This window comes from Ursus arctos, unplaced genomic scaffold, assembly GCF_023065955.2.
Source record: "Ursus arctos isolate Adak ecotype North America unplaced genomic scaffold, UrsArc2.0 scaffold_21, whole genome shotgun sequence".
Taxonomy (NCBI): Eukaryota; Metazoa; Chordata; class Mammalia; order Carnivora; family Ursidae; genus Ursus; species Ursus arctos.
The window spans coordinates 47,873,195-47,890,043 of NW_026622886.1; the positions used below are offsets into that span (position 1 = coordinate 47,873,195).

Genomic DNA, 16,849 nt, shown 5'->3' on the forward strand with positions numbered 1-16,849 from the left:
TTCCATTTTCTTTGTCTTTATTTTCTTTTAAAATATTTCTGAAGTTAATTTCTTATAGTAGCTGTGTATAGCCCCAAGCACTAAATAATCGAATTCAAAAGTCAAGTGAGATTGAAATAGTATCTCCATAAAATATAATTAATAATTTAAAGGCAATATTTCAAGTTTCACCTTGAAGGTTGTATGTTTTTCTCCCAAGGCAATGCATATTTTTAAAATCCTAAAGTAATCCCCATTCATGTAGCTAAGACATGACTATTGTTCTTACTATTAAATGGGGGGGGGGGGGAGTTTTGAGCCATTAAAGACTGAATGTTGTCAATAAAAAATAAGGCAGGAAATTCAACCCTTATCAGCACACTTTGAGTTGTATAGGTAGTTGATTTAAATTATTCACTCTAAACAGTGACAGTCTTCCTTCCTTTGCAAGGGCTCTTTCTTTCCTTTCACACACTCTATTTTTTATTATAACTGAGCTTCTCACAGGAAAGAGAAGCTCACAACTCAGAATTTAAATGCACAGAAGCTCAGCTTTTACCCATTTATCTTTTGCAGAAGGCTAGGAGTGAGGTGTGTATGTTCAATTTTTTCTCTAAGGATACACCCCAGATCACAGAAGTGTGAGATATGTTCTGTAAAATCATAACTAGTCTTACTCAGTGAATATGCCCTTTCCAAAGTCATTGAAAGAAAAGTAAATGTCTCAAAGTATGAGCTAAAATAAATCCAGTTGTATTATCCAGTGTTTCTTTAAAGTGATGGAGGAAAAGAACAATACCAGCAAAGCAGCAAAGCCATGTGGCTGATAGTTCCACCTGTAAAAGTATTATTATAAATATATCCAGATAATGTTAGGGAAAAAGTTACCAGTTATTTCTTTAAAAAGACCTAATTATGCTTATAAAAAATATCATTATATATTTGTCACCTGTCATTTACCAAGTTTTTATTGTGTGCAATGCAATACAGTAAGCACATAAGAAGAGCATTACATTAAGCCCCACAAACACTTTCTGAAAGAGATAACATTACACCCATTTTACAGATTAGAAACTCAGCCTTAGAAACACTAAAAACGTTGCCAAAGATCACTCAGAATTGAATCCCGTGCTCTTAACCACCATAGTAAGATGATCCCATTTCTTCCCATGTTTCTGTGTTCTAAGCAGCTACTATTTGTATGGAGCCAGGGGTTGGTTTGTTATTCATTAAATAATATTAACATGACCTATTCTTTCATTACATCAAAATAAATGCTGTTCAACTTTACTTGGGAATTTTTACAAATTTTTCTTTTTTTCCTTCTATTTTGTGTTTATTCCAGTAAACATTTCATTAAGGCTCTTCTAGGGGGAAATTACTTGGTTTACTCAAAAATTCTTCAATAGTTTTTCCCTCATTTTCTTAAGTATTTATAATAAGTGCTCAGAAAATACAAAAGAAACCCAAATTAGCAACATCATCAACATCAAAAATTCACTAGGCTTATCCATCCTTCCCATCCCCTCTACCCAAGATTTTTACATCCGTTCCCTGTGCATGCAGTACTCTTAACTAGTCCTCCTGACACCTCTTCCTCCTCTCTGGTTTGTCCTGAGTACCTCCACCACAGTAATCTGCCTGAAACGTTACTTAACTTGATCACACACTATAGTTTTTGTTTGATTGCTTTTTAAGTAGGCTCCGTCCCCAGCATGGAGCCCAATGCAGGGCTTGAACTCACGACTCTGAGATCAAGGCCTGAGCTGAAATCAAGAATCGGGTGCTTAACCGAGGCACCCAGATGCCTTGATCACACACTGTAGTTAAACTGATATTTTATTACAAAATACTACACAAAGATGGATAACATACCTATTTAGCATTTAAAGAATAAAATGAAACCTAACCAACAGATCTACCAAATGAGTTAAGAAACAGCACAGCCCTAGTACTTTAGAAGCCCTTGTGTGGCCTTCCCAGATCATACTCTGTCCCTCCAGAAAGATGTGAACACTAGCCTGCATTTTGTGTAATCATTCTATTACTTCTCAACTGAGTTTTCACACCTCATATGTAATCCTAAAAATGATATGTTTTTTAGTGTTTCTTCTTTTGAACCTTATTCAAATGGGTTCATACTGTCTTCTTTGGTGACTTATTCCTTTTTTTCCAACACTATGATTTTGAGATGAAGCCATATTTTTGCCTCTAGCTGTGGCTCATCCATGTTCTCTGCTGTATAGTATTTCTTTGTATGACTACTTCAAAATAAACTTACCCATGTTATTGGTGACATACATTTGAGATGATTCTCGTATTTTGCTATTGTAAACATACTGATATGAACATTCCTGCATAGGCCTCCAGTGTACATGTGCTGAAGTTACGCTACATCACATATGTAGGAGGGGCTTGTGCATGGACTCTTCGGTTTATAACTTCAAAAGGTTTATATCAACATATACACCCATGTGATTTCTCTTTTCTCTATATCAGGGGTCAGCAAACTACAGCCCATGAGCCAAATCAAACCAGCTACCTGTTTTGTAAATAAAGATTTATTGGAACACAGCCACCAATTGGTTACTCATTGTCTGTGGCAGTTTTCATGAATCAAGAGCAGAGCTGAGTTGTCACAAAAGACCTTATAAACTGCAAAGCCTAAGATATTTACTATCCAGATCTTTACAGAAAAGTTTGCCAACCCCTATTCTATATCCTTGTAAACGCTTGGAATTTTCTGACTTTTAAAATCCTTGCTAATTTGGTGCATATGAAATGTTTCATTGTGGTTTAACATATTAATATATTAAATTGAATTTTATTTAATTACTAATGATGTTTATCATCTTTTCATATGCTTATGAACTTTTCCTGTTTCCTCTTGTGTGAAATGTTTATTCATGCCTTTTGCCAATTTTCCTATTAGGCTTTGTTGGGTTTTCTTCCCAACTTTCTGAACCAAAGGAATTCTTTACACATACTAGTTAGCAAACATTTCTCCGTGACATATATTTGAAATATTTTGTCCCAGACCCTGGCTTATTTTTTACTCTTTTTTATTTATGGTGTTTTTTGCTAAACAGAATTATTTAAATGTCTATTAAATATCTTAAGAGATGCTTCCATATCCTAATATCAAAATATAAAGATATCCTGTTATGCAGTCTTCTCAAAGTATCTGTTTCAAATATTGCATTTCACATTTAAGTCTTTAAACCACCTAGAATTAGTTTTTGTGTATGGGGGGAGACAATTTTATTTTTATTTTTTCCACAGGAATTATTACTTTTCCCAGCATCATTTATAATATTTTTCCTTCTTTTCCCACTGATTCACAGTGCCTGTTCTCCAAAGGTCACACTGCAAATAGGAAAGGATCTCTCTAGACCCTTTATTTGGTCCATTGGTCAGGAGAAAGAAGAAAGAGAGTGACAATATACACTGTTATAACCTCTGGTTGTGCAAGTAACATCACATTGCTCATCTCTGCTTTTCCACGTATGTTTTAAAATTAGTTTATTCAAGTCCATGAAAAATCAAATTGGAATTACTTTGAATTTATATAAAATTCAAGAGAATTCACTTCTCTGTAGTATAAGAACTGAGAACATGGTATATATGTTCCTATTAAGATCTTATTTAATATCTTCCAGTAAAATATGATGATTTTCTCCATAAGACGCATGCATATTTTGATAGGTTTTTTTGTTGTGGGTAATGGTGGTTAGTTGCTTTTCTCAATTTAGTGGATATTAGAAAGAATATATTTTTCCATTTTATTTTAGTTACCTTTCCTGATTTTTATAGGTACATGGATATAGAATTGAGCTTTGTATTTTGATTTTTGTACCAGATAAACTTGTTAAACTCTCTTATTGGCTTAACGTTGGTTAGAACTAATGACAGTGGGCATTTATGGCTTGTTCTGGATTATTAAAAAAATGCTTCTTACGTTTCACTTTGAGTATAACATTTGCTGTACACTTCTGTGTACAACCTTTTTCAGGTTAAGGAAGCTCCATTTTATTCCTAGTTTGCTAAGATCTACGATCATAAATGAATGTTGAATTTTGTCAAACTTTTTTTTTTACTGTTTTCATTAATATAATTAAACACTTTTCTCATTTATCTGTTAATGTAGTAAGTTACATTAATTGATTTTCTACTATTAAACCATCTTGTATTACTAGTATAAACAATCTAGCTCATTAATTTTGAGCTTACTTCTGTTGTATTTATAAAACCCATACCAAAAGTTACTTTAGTTTCTACACCGAATTTTTATCATATAGTATTTTTGTTACTGATTAATTCTAAATACTTATAATTTCAATTATGATTTTTAAAAATCAATTAGTTCTTTGAAAATGTGTTTTTAAGTGTTTTAATTGTTTTTTCCTCCTAGATTCATACTTGTTATCAATTTCTAACTTCATTGGATTTAGGAAATATGAGCTGTATTATATTAATATTTATTTTCCAATTGTGGAGTGTAATGTTTCCTGAATGTTAAATAGATCAAACTTGTTAAGTGCACTGTTCAATCATCTATCGCTTTGCTGATGTTTCTGTCTGCTTTGATCTATCGGTTACTGAGAGATGTATTATAAGCTCTCCTAGTGCAATTTGAGACTACATTAGGTGCCTATAAAAATAGAACTGTGAGGGACTTCTGGCTGGCTCAGTTAGTAGAGCATGCAACTCTTGATGTCGGGGTCATGAGTTTGAGCCCCATGCTGGGTGTAGAGATTACTTAAAAAATAATAGAACTATTATATCTGAGACATGACTTGAAGCCTTCATATTTAGAAATGCTTCTTGACTTTAAGTTTACTTTTTCTGACAATAAAATAACTACACCAATTTGTTTTGTTTACCACTAAATGGTAAACAAACTTTCTATCCTTTGACTTTAGATCTTAATCCAAATGTTTTAAATACATAGCCTATGAACGGAACATGGCAAATTTTTGTATTTGCTCCAAAATTCAATATGAGATTTGTTTTTTAACTGGAGAGTTTAACTTATTTACATTGACTATGATGTGATTACTATGTTTGGATTATTTCTATAATCTTCTTCTGTGCTTTCTACTTTTTCTACTTTTTTTTTTAAATCAAGGCAATAGGCATTATTGAAACTTTTAAAAATAAAAAGAAATTAATTTTTTTTCCTTAGGCAAGATATGCTCATCACAGAAAACACAGAGAAGAAAAAAGAATTTTAAAATTCGATTAAACTTTTCATATTCCTTACCTTCGTGTATACCTGCCCAAAATTGTATTATTTTTCATATGTTCAGTTAGATTGGGTATGATGATATCTGTACATATATATAGTGTTAAAGTTTTTAAGGATGAAAATTACACTATGAAGTAATATTTAAGATTTCCTTAACAATATAGGATAGATTGGAGGAAAGAGATTAACATCATAAAATGCAAAATAAAAAAACTGCTGTAGTTTTCTGAGTATAAGATAAAAGCATGGTTAAACATACATTCGAGCCCTCGGCACATACTTATCTTTGATAAATAGGACACTAAAGTAAAAGCCAAAAAGTCACCCTAGGTTTAAAAGCAAATCTTCATACCCCCACCATTATTAATGTAAGACAGTGTTTTAAGTCATAATTCAAGCATAGTTTAAAGTCATTGAACCTTGGCTCTTTAATGATACCATAAATCTCAGTTGTGTGAAATAGAAATCAGTTCACTTTTGCAACATCTTGACAAGTGATTGGAAGGTGAATTGGTTAATCTGAGGTCTGTTCATCTACATGTAGTCATATTAAATTGGGGCAATAGTTTCACTGAATTCACCAGTTGTTTAAATGTTGCATAAATATAGCCTTAGTTTTAAAATTAAGACCTGGCAGCATTTCTTTTGAAGGTTGCCAAGTCTGGAGCTATTAAAGGCTGTCCCATCCCAAGAACTTTCCACTTGTAGTTGTCAAAGATCTTTTTTCTTAATTAAGCCAAAATAGCTTGATGTCTGAGTTACTTCCTGATTGCAAATTAAGTGTCTTTGGAAACCACTCTGCATCTCCCAGGCCTAGAGGCCAATCCATGGTGTTCTTTAGATTTATGTGCACTCCAGTGGGGAAAGTAGGAGGGGACAGCACAAGGGAAAAATGCACTGGGCAGTGAGGCAGGTGTTACTGAGCAGGACTTAACCACAGGAGGATGTGTGCCCATTGCAGGGTCTGTCCCTGTCAGGGGCGGTTTCTGTAAACTGTCAGGCCAGCCCTGTTTCCACACTGTGAGGAGCGTTTAGAAGGACATTCAGTATCCTTACCTCACAGAAGGCACCATCTTAGTCCTGAACACCCACACTGACCTGCACTCTGTTCAACAGCCTAGGTCTTCCAGTTCAGGAATCCATGTAGTTCTCTGAAAATGGCCACATACCACTTTTTTGGACCCGATACTCAGCATCCTTTTTTATTTTCCCACTTCAAGTTTCTTCCTTTCCCTTTTACTCATTGCAACACACACATAGACACAGCCCTTTCAAGCATATAAAATGTGTTCGGTGCTAGGCACATGGCTAAGTTCAGGGAATATCATGATACATAATTTAGAAATAACTTATGCATTCTCAGAGCTCATGAAAGCATAAGCTCAGAACACAAATAACAACAAAGGCATTTTCCACATTCACTTTAAGCCTTTGGCCTTCCTGGATAACCATCCTTCCCCATACAAACCCCACCCAGGAGGCTTTATTTTTGCAATGACTTGAATAAACAGTCTTTCTGCAAAATGTGGTGAACCAGGACCCAGACAGACAACTGTCTTAGGCAAAGGCAGCAATCTGCTCAGTCACATCACATCAGATGTGGGGTGTACAGGTGAAGGGCTCTGAACATAAGGAGTGACTTTACTTTCTCTAGGCTAAATACAGCTGCTTCTATTCAGCTGCTGGGTGTTGTTTTTCTTTTCCCATTTTGGAAAACTCTCTCCCTTCAGTGAAAATTCAATGGTGAATCATCGAGACCCCACAAGGAGAGAATTGTGCTCCATGGCGGACACCTGGGCAGAGGGCCACCATGGCAGCTGCCCACAGAATGGGTCTGCTGGGCACACAGCCATCCCCCCCAGGCCGGCTCTGACCCAGGTTACAGTAATGCTAATGATTTGCTTTAATCCAACCAAAATAAGAGTAGGCAATCTTAAAGCTTTTAAAGAAAAAAAAAAAAATCTAGCTCTACCTTTGACCCAGGCAATTTTTCTTCAAATATTTAAAGTTCAAAGGCACCATGTGCTTATACTTTTATTTCAAACCAGAAAATCACCCTTATTGTACTTGATCACCCTCTTATTTTAATTTGCAGACTTGCTTAATAATAAAGCATGTACTGCATGTTAGCCTAATATATCATGTATGTAATAATATCAGAACCTTTTTTTCACTTATTAACTAGGAAATACTGACCTTGTGGGTAAACGTCTTTAGCATCCATTTTTAATCATTATTATTTCACTAAAGAGTTGCAAGAGTGAGGTTTTAACATGGCTCCTGGGGAATTATACCAGTCTTTATGGAACACATTGCTCACAGCTGTGGTGAAACAGCCATCACTAAAAATCACAGCACTTTTTATTCCATGTCAATGACATCACTGGTATAATTTAAGTATAATTCACATGTGGGAAGCAGTTGTCCACCAATGTGAAATTATCCTCAAACTGAATTCTAAGCAGAGTGGGGGCAGGGGGAGACTATAACATAAAGCAATTTTATTTCATCTGCATTAATCATTAATGTTATTTCCCAAATATTGTAGATAATATTATCAAAACCCGTACTTCCCCTCCTATAATAGCAGGTGATATTTTTCAAATACTTCTTAAGGTATTAATAGGAAGACAACTTTCCATAGGACCACCTTACCGCCTGGGAGTCTTCAGCTTTTCAATTACACCCATTCTACAGTGTCCATTCCATAAAGACAGACTTTCTGTTTAGGAATGTGACAGTGAGGCAGTTAGTGCCTGAAATCTAAACTGGTGTCCTCTGAGAATCTGATGAGAAATCGGAAACATGTAATGGGAAGAATACCAATAACAGGTGGATTATTATATAGAGTATTTAGATCTTCACTGGCAGAGAGAAAGAGAGAAACAAGTGACAAGGCCTATTATTTAGTCTGTTGTCTTATCTCTAACATTGCCTTGCTTCATGATAATTTGAATGTCACCCTATATCTTTTCGTTGGGAAAAATTAATTTTTAGCTTATTTTATAGGATGAAATGAGTCCCAAATAGCTTTTTACTTAATAAGAACTAGCTTCTCTTTGACTTTCTTTCATCCAAACAGGAGAAAACAAATCTGTTCTGATGGAAAAATATGATCAAGGAGACAGACGAGAGGACCAGGTAAGGGCATTCATCTGCAAGGGGCACATTCTGCTTAAGGGGAATATTTGCAACTGGAAACACAAAGCTTCTAATAGTCATTCAGTCAGACATTCAGCCCCATATACAAACCTCTGATTATGTGATTGCTCTGGAGATACAGACATTCAATGAAGTTCCACTGATTACTGTGCCCTGCCAGACATTGTTCTAGGCATGGAGTTTTACTGGTAAAAAGGACCAAATTCCCACTCTGCCAAGGGGCTTAATTTCTAGTGGAAGACATAAGAAGAAAGAAAGAAAGAAAGAAAGAAAGAAAGAAAGAAAGAAAGAAAGAGAGAGAGAGAGAGAGAGAGAGAGAGAGAGAGAGAGAGAGAAAGAAAGAAAGAAAGAAAGAAAGAAAGAAAGAAAGAAAGAAAGAAAGAAAAAGAAAGAAAGAAAGAAAGAAAGAAAGAAAGAAAGAAAGAAAGAAAGGAAGGAAGGAAGGAAGGAAGGAAGGGAGAAGAGAAAAGAGAAGAGAAGAAGACGAAGAGGGGGAAGAGGAAAAGAAACAAGAAAAGGAAAAAAAGAAAAGAAAAGAAAGGAAAAAGAGAGGATGTAATCTCAGGTAGTGATAATACAAAGAAGTAAAATAAGGCAAGAACTAGAGCTTATCTGGGGGGAGGATGGAGGAGAGGGAGGTTATTTTGAGGCTGTGGAAGGGAAGTTTCTCTGGGAGGTGAAATTTGAGCAGAGACCTTAATGAGGCGAGAATGAGCTAGGGGGTGATCAAGGAAGCACAGTCCAGGCCTGGCTGAATGAACAACTATCATCAGGTGAGAATAACGTTGGTATGTTCCAGAAACTAGAGGAAAGAGACCAAGTGTGGTGCTGCCAGAGGAAAAGTGATACAAATCAGAGCAGAGGGGTAGGAAATAAGACTGGGGAAGGAAGCAACTCCTGTGGGGTCTTGCAGACCACATCATGGTGAAAACTCTGGGTTTAATATCAAGTGTGAGAGAAACTGCAGATAGATTTTGAGCAGAAAAGTAGAGGAGTCTGGTTTATGTTTTAAAAGATTTGGGCTGCTTTGTGGAGAATTGATAACAGGAATTCAAGAGTGGCATCAGAGACTGGGTAAGAGGTTGTTTGTCTATTAATTCAGGAGAAAGACAACAATAGCTGGAATAGGGTTGTGGGAATGGAGGGGTGGAAACTGATGAGAATTTCTCAAATATTTCAAAAACAGAACCGACAGGACTTGCTAATGTGGGACATGAGTTGCAAACTGTGAAAGAAAGAGTGGAGAAGAACTCCCAGTGACCAGGTGAGAGGTGGTACCACCAGCTGAGATGGGGACTCAAGACAGTTCCTGGCCTCAAAGACTCAAGGAGCTCACGTCATAGGGAATAAACCAACACACACACACACCTGACAGGTGTTGCAACAGAAATATACTCAGGAATTTCCTGATCTCTGGAATTTCCATAACTTTAAGCACTTCTTCTTTTGCCTTTAGCATAAATAGGCACTGAATAGTATGGCCTGTTGAGATATGTGGTATTTTAGTATTTGCTGATTGTATAATTTCTCTTAATTTCAGATCTAGTCACACGTAAAACACATCTTAAAGAAGTAACTATAGTTACCAAATACAGATTGCCTTAGGATATTTTAGTTATTTTTAATGGAGGCAAGCACGATACATTTGAGTGATTTTATAAAAGCTGATTTAATTTTTTTTGGCCTAGGGCAAAAATTTTAGAAAGAGCTTTGGTGACTGCAATCAGTATGTTCAAATTATGCATAATTTTGTTTCCAACATTCTCATCTTGGATCACAAGAAGTCAAGTATAATTACTAACAAGATGGAGAATTCTACCCTCACCTTAAGACATTTAGCATGTACTCCCATTAGAAACTATAGGAAAAGATCCAAAGTTACAAGGAAAAAAATATAGTACATTTTATAGTTCCCTTTACAAGCATATCAATTTCAATGAATAATCACAAACTTCAGGAAAATGGTCATCAACTTCTAATACTATAGAATCCTTTTGGGACAGACCCATCGGCATTTATTATAATTAATTATTCATGTTTTCATTAACTTCCTATGGTATACTCTCATTAGGTGAAATAAGGATTGTGTCCAAATTCCTGTTCTTAAGATAGGTCTTGGCTTTTAAAATTTTTACTTCTGCATTAAATAGTTTAATGTCCTAGGAAAAACTTCAAATGAACTTTAATTTTTAATAACTTATTTAAGAAATACCTGAAAAAATCAATATACTTTGTATGAATTATTTTTGTGTACAGACTCATAAAATCATAGATGAGAGCTCTCACTATTAGATGATAATAAAAATTCAAAAATGAACTCACAACTTTTAATACAGGGGAGCTTGTGTCTCTAGCACTTTCTCTTCTAATATGAGAAAATACAGACTTTTATCAGAACTCCAGTAAGTTGGTTTTCACGATGTCTCTTATATTACTCAGAATAGAAACTATCTGTCATGGGGATGACTTAATAAGTGTAAAGAAGACAATGAAAGTTACTCTCTCATAACTTGAGTTGGGTCTTTGAATGTGAGAAAGACTCTAGCTCAAGCATCACTGAGAGGACTTGCACAGAGTCCCCTAAAGAAAGGAAGTTTCTGAGATGTTCCTGCGGCAATGGACTTGAAGGGCACCCTTTAAAAAAAAAAAAGTTGTTTGGGAAGCCAGAATTCAAAACTAGCCAATTTGAGACACTTTAAGAAAAATTCTCCCTACACTGTACAAGAGTTAGAAAAACATAAAAATTAGCATTACCTAATAAACCAAAAGCTAAAAGAAAATTCTGCTACCACATGTAAAGCATCTTCAACAGCTGAAATATAATCTCTAGTATAAATATTTCATTTCTCTGGGCTTCTTGGACAAATGTATCCCATTCATGGTTCCTCTACTTAGGTACAGCCCTAGACAAAATTATAAAGAAAGCCAAGCCTGTTTCCTTTTCTGCATCTTTACCCTCTTCTGATTAGCAACTACCTGGGTTCCCCTGCAAGCCATTTGTACTTTTATAGAACACTGACTCTAAAATGCCAACAACACCTTACATGACACTCCTGCAGGTGAGGGTGTATTGACATTGCAGAAGAGAACTTTAGGGAGACAGTCATGTCTGAGCACATAGTTAATCTCTAATGGTTAGATTTCTGATACTAGGCAGGCATATTAACCTTTATGAATCAGAAAGTAAGGTGACTCATATATACATCTACATAAAGATAAATATTTTTTCGTAAACGTGGATCAATGAAGAAAGGAGGGGAGAAGGAGGAAAAGAAAGGAGAGGCAGTGACTGTAGTCAGCCAACTTCAAGAATTACCAGGCAAATTCCATGCATGCTTCCCCTATTGATCCCAATCTACCAAGGAGAACCCCCTTCTCTGGAGCATTTAGGAAGGCTTTGGAAACTTGCTACTTCTGACTCTAGTAGAAAGCAGTGTAGCATAGTGGTTAAGAGGGTGCACTTTGGAGTAAGATAGACTGGACTGCAATCCCAACTCCGACACGGGCAAATTCCTTAGCATCTCCATACCTCAGTTTCCTTGTCTGCAACATGGGGATGATATCATACAGCGTGGTGGTAAGTAATAAATGAGTGAACACACAGCAAATGTTTAGAAAATTGAAAGAACAGTGAAAGCTTGACAGGGGTTGAATATCCTCATTTGTGCTGTCCCAGGAGTCTCTTACTTCCACTTTGCCATACTCACCTATGCAAGGCAAAAAACCAGAAAGGAGACATTCTTGATCCTCCTAAGGGTGTTAGATAGAGACACAGGAGTGCTTGTGAGAAAGAAAGAACTGCAATTATTTAATTCACTAAGGAGAAAACTAAGGAATATTTCGGGGAACAGCTTCTATTTTGCCCAGAAGAAGCAGAAAAGCTCAAATGACAGCAAGAGAGCAGGAGGAATTTATGTGGGCTGTAAGGACGAATGCTCTGACTGAAAAAGGTGTTCAAGTCTGAAAGAATTGCCATGGGAGTGGAGGAGGCCTCCTGCTGCAGACATGGTTGTGCCCGGGGCAAACGGATAAGCAAGGTGCCCTTGAAACCTTTTTCAAGCTCTATGTCAGTATTTCCAAGGGAATCTTTCTGTATGTATAAACATAATAGAAATGTGTAAAGCTTTGGGCTAAAAACTTAAGATTATAACAGGAAAATGTTTGTTCTGTCTTTACTATGACAGGAGCACACTGTCATGTTGAAGCTGACCCCATTTAACCAAAATTCTTCTTCATTCTCTATTTGAGAATCCTTATGATGCGTAATGATATAGTAAACACTGTAGCTTGATAGAGATCCTTATATTTAGGGATAGAAGCAGAGTTTTTAACGCAGAGGATTTGATTTTGAGAATATTCATGACAAAGTCACCTTAATAATTTGATAGACTTGGGTAAACATTAAAAGTATAAGAGGATGAATCCATAAATAAAAGCAATAAATAACTCATTTATGAGTGCTCTCGCGATTTGGAAATGCAAATTAATTCTTAGAATAGTGTATAGGCCAACTGTTCATCCAAGAAATGGAAGAAAAATATTCTGTAGAAAAGCTCCCAGGAGGAATATATGAGTCTTTTTAGTAAATATGCCTAATGATTCTTTTTTGACCTCATGGCATAAATCATAACAAATTGAGTTATGCAGTAACTTTTTGAGATGGCATAATAAAAGACCTATTAAAAATCTCAGGATATGTATAGTATGCTGTCATAACACATAGATTAAGGATCTTATATTAAGGTTATAAAATGTTTTTGTTTGTTTTCCATTTTAAGATTAAATATCATTTTCCTCAGGACAAATAGTTGAGGGTTTCCTTAATTCCAACATTCCATTGGTCAAAAATCCCAGCAGCGGAATGTTTCTGCAGTGAACTCTCTTTATCTCCCTGAAACATGAAAAGAAAACAGCAACGTGGGAGTTAAGTAACAGGAACTAGACTCTACACAGGACTTTGCAGTCAGGCAATACTACTGTTCAGCCATGTGTCGGTCTTCAGCTGTTTTACAGACCAACACCATGAGGTGATGTACACCAAAGCTAAGGTGTGTACGACCTCCCTGTCAGACTTCTAACTACTCTGCATCCTCCATAACAAACTCTCGATCATTTGGATTTCTGCATTTCTGACAGGGTGGGCTATTTTTTATGTGCTGAGATTCCCAGTAGGGTCTTAGTAATACTGCTGGTTACAGAAAAAGAAGGGAACAGACGTTGAAAGAAGGGAATGCGCCCTGAAGTCCTTAAAGGAAGGGGGAACCTGGAGACCATTGAAAGGATCTGTTGCTGGGGAAGGACACACCACTGAGGAGAATCTGGAGGGGGTCATAGCCCTGAGCCTTCACCTTTTCCCCATCCCCACCTCAGGACTCCCAGCTTCCACTGGCCCCTGGCTACACCTAGGTGATTTCCAAGGTCTCCAGTTCTGTCCACAATATGAATTCTCCTCAGAGCACATATTATTCCTAGTGGGTAACTTGAGAAATGGGTAAAATAAAAGATGGCATAGTGTAATTTGTGGTTAAATGAATAGAATGTTCAGATAACATTGTTTGTTTTCAGTTACAGTAATATCACACAGTTGGCCAACTTGAGAGAAACAGATGGGTGGTTATCTTCATTTTTCTAACTATTTTCTAAAGAGTTAAGACATGTCCATACCAGGGCTTTTATAAAGTAAGATTCTATTCTACCGTTCTCTAAGTAAAGCATTGCACTTTTTGTGAGAAAGGAGGGTTATCTATTCCTTCCAAAATGCCTTAATGAATGGGAAAAGATATGGTTAGGTTACAGAGTACGGGCAACGTTTGCTTTTGGCACCATTATCTGGGGATTTTTGTGCTTTTCTTCCTCCTTTGCCTTATCTCTTTTCCCTTTTCACAGTTCACACTTACACAAACTGTGTCATTCATTGTAATGATAAAGCAAGTATTGAGTGTTTAGCTTTCATTCTTGCCCTGGGATGTTAAAACTGACAGCTTAGCACCTCTATTACTTTTTATCGGTGAGTCATTGCCCTTGCCAACACTCAAGATAAGAAAGTCTCACACTTGCCAGAGGGAGAAAAAAAAAACAGGAAAACTGAAAAGAGAACTGGGGCTGGGTTATACGAACCACAAAATGGGCCATAGGAGGCTGTTCTAAAAAAAAAGAATGGGAATTGCCATTCACCAGGACAAAGTTATTAATGAGAAACTGTCTGGTGTGATTTAGGTCATTTCCAATAGAGTCAATTTTCAACTACCCAGTTAACCAGTGTAAACCTCTGAAGGAGTACAGAAATCCAGGACTTGATCTCATTTTAATTCAAATGTTAAGAGACCTCCATTCAAAATGAATCTGGATCCTTCACCCCAAATCCTGATTTATGAGAGATTTGCCACAAGCACAGAGAATCAACATTTGATACTACTGTATTTGTGTCTGTCTGTGGCGGGGGTGTGGGTGTGTATGTGGGTGTGTGGGTGGGTTTGTGCATACACAGATAAACTACCTCAGAAGATCGGAGAATTCAATGACACATTACAACTGTCCCTGGACCACTGTTATTCAGTGATAAATTTGAGGAGATTAAAAGAGTTTCATGTTTCTTTTCCTCCTGAATTACAGACCATCTCTCCTGGCACTCTGCCTCCATTCCTCCTACCTGCATACTTACAAAAGAAGCTGCACAGGGGTACGAGGAACCTGTTCATTCAGTGGCCACCCCATGGAAGTTCTGTCCTATGGTTCATAAAGGGTTTGAGAAGTCTGGGAAAATACTACAGTGATTTAAAGTTCCCATGTAGAACCAGTTCCTCTTTCTATTGACTGAACGGTTGAGGTCATATTGAGATGAAGAATAGACACACTTAATGTGTGCTAAAACCATTCCATGTCATCACAGTTTGCTCTCTCCATGACCATGTGAAGTTCTGAGCAAGCATAAGCCACATCCATAAAACATCCTCTGCTGATTGATTCCCAATGACGATTACTTTGTAGTGAAATAAGAACTTCAAGATGCTTGCAAAGCAATCTGTGTGAAGAAATCTCCTAATCTGTAATTTCTCCCCAGTTACTCAATTGTCTTGCCCATATCTAATCTGATAGCATTGTGTTTTAGTAATTACCTTTTAAGAATCTTTCCCAAGTTTCAAATTCATCATTAGCTACCATTAAGCTATCAAATTCATTATTCATTACAAGGAATAAAGCTACTTTCTGGTTGCACTCAGATTTATTTGGTTAACATAATATTTAATTCGCTTGTGTAATTATAGATACAAACAAGCCTGGAACTACTATGGATCAACATCCTGTTGGAAGGAGCAAATATGTAAAGGATGTACTAGGGAGGGGCTGGTAGCCTCTAGATTTCAGCTACTCATAGGTATTAGTTAATAAATCTTACAGAGGGAATAGAGAGTGACAGATAATCCAGTGCACTGATAATGGAAATCAGCTTTTTAAATTTAATTTTTTTATTGTATTCCCAACTGACAGATGGAGAAACAGAGTTACTGAAATTTTAAGTAACTTAATTAACATCACAAATCTGCTAAAATCCTTAAAGGATATACAGGAAACATGATTATATGGAAATTCTAAGCATTATCTAGGAAGTAGGAGAGTAAAACTGGCCAATTACATTCCAGTGAATAATGGATGTGCTGGAAGTGTGGAGGTAGTTAAAATAGGGCTCAAGGAAGCCTTCTTCAATGCTTAAGTTGAAGCGCAAACCAACCAGACAGAAGAGAGACAGGCCCCAGGGTATGAAAGAGAGCCAAAGGGAACGAGGACAGCATGGGAAAAGAATTGCCAGTAGTTCCTAGAGTAAAAGAAACATGATTAAATAAAATGAATTAAAGAGGTGAGTAGAAGCCAAATACAAAGACTATGTTATGCTAGAGAATTTAAACTTTACTCTGAGGACAGTAGGAATTAGGCTTTTGAGTCACAGGCTCAGATTTGAGCTCTTGGCTTATCACGTTTGAGTGCACTGTTTAGAAAGGACTGCAATGGCAGATAGGAAGGAGGCTGTAGCAGTAATCCAAGCAAGAGCTGATGGTGGTCTGAGTTTGCATTGCATCTATGGAGATGGAGAGGAGATATACATTTAGCTGCTAGCTTCATTAGGACTTGCTAATTGATTGAATATAGAGGTGGTGGCGACAATGAGGAAATACTAAGGGTGAATGAGGTTTCTGGAGTAGTTGACATCTGGATAGAGGGAGGTATCATTCCTTGAGATAGCGAACTCAAGAGGAAAAGGAGTAAGGCTCAGGGGTGCTGAAATTTAACTCTAGACGTGTTACATTTGAATATCCAGTTTGAGATGACCTATGAGTAGGTGAATACATAAGTCTAGAGTTTAGGAGAAAGATGTGGGCTGGAAATGGATATGGTAAATATCAGCATATGGGTGTGAATAAAATTCACAGAAAATGAAATAAGGAAAGTGGAAAATGGGGAAAG

At 36.6% G+C, this 16,849-nt stretch overlaps 1 protein-coding gene across 4 annotated transcripts in view; it reads right to left on the reverse strand.

Annotated features, from left to right (window-relative positions):
• The window catches only part of SLC16A7 (solute carrier family 16 member 7), a 724,207-nt gene that overhangs the window by 705,909 nt on the left and 1,449 nt on the right, over positions 1-16,849 (reverse strand). The window lies entirely within an intron of this gene.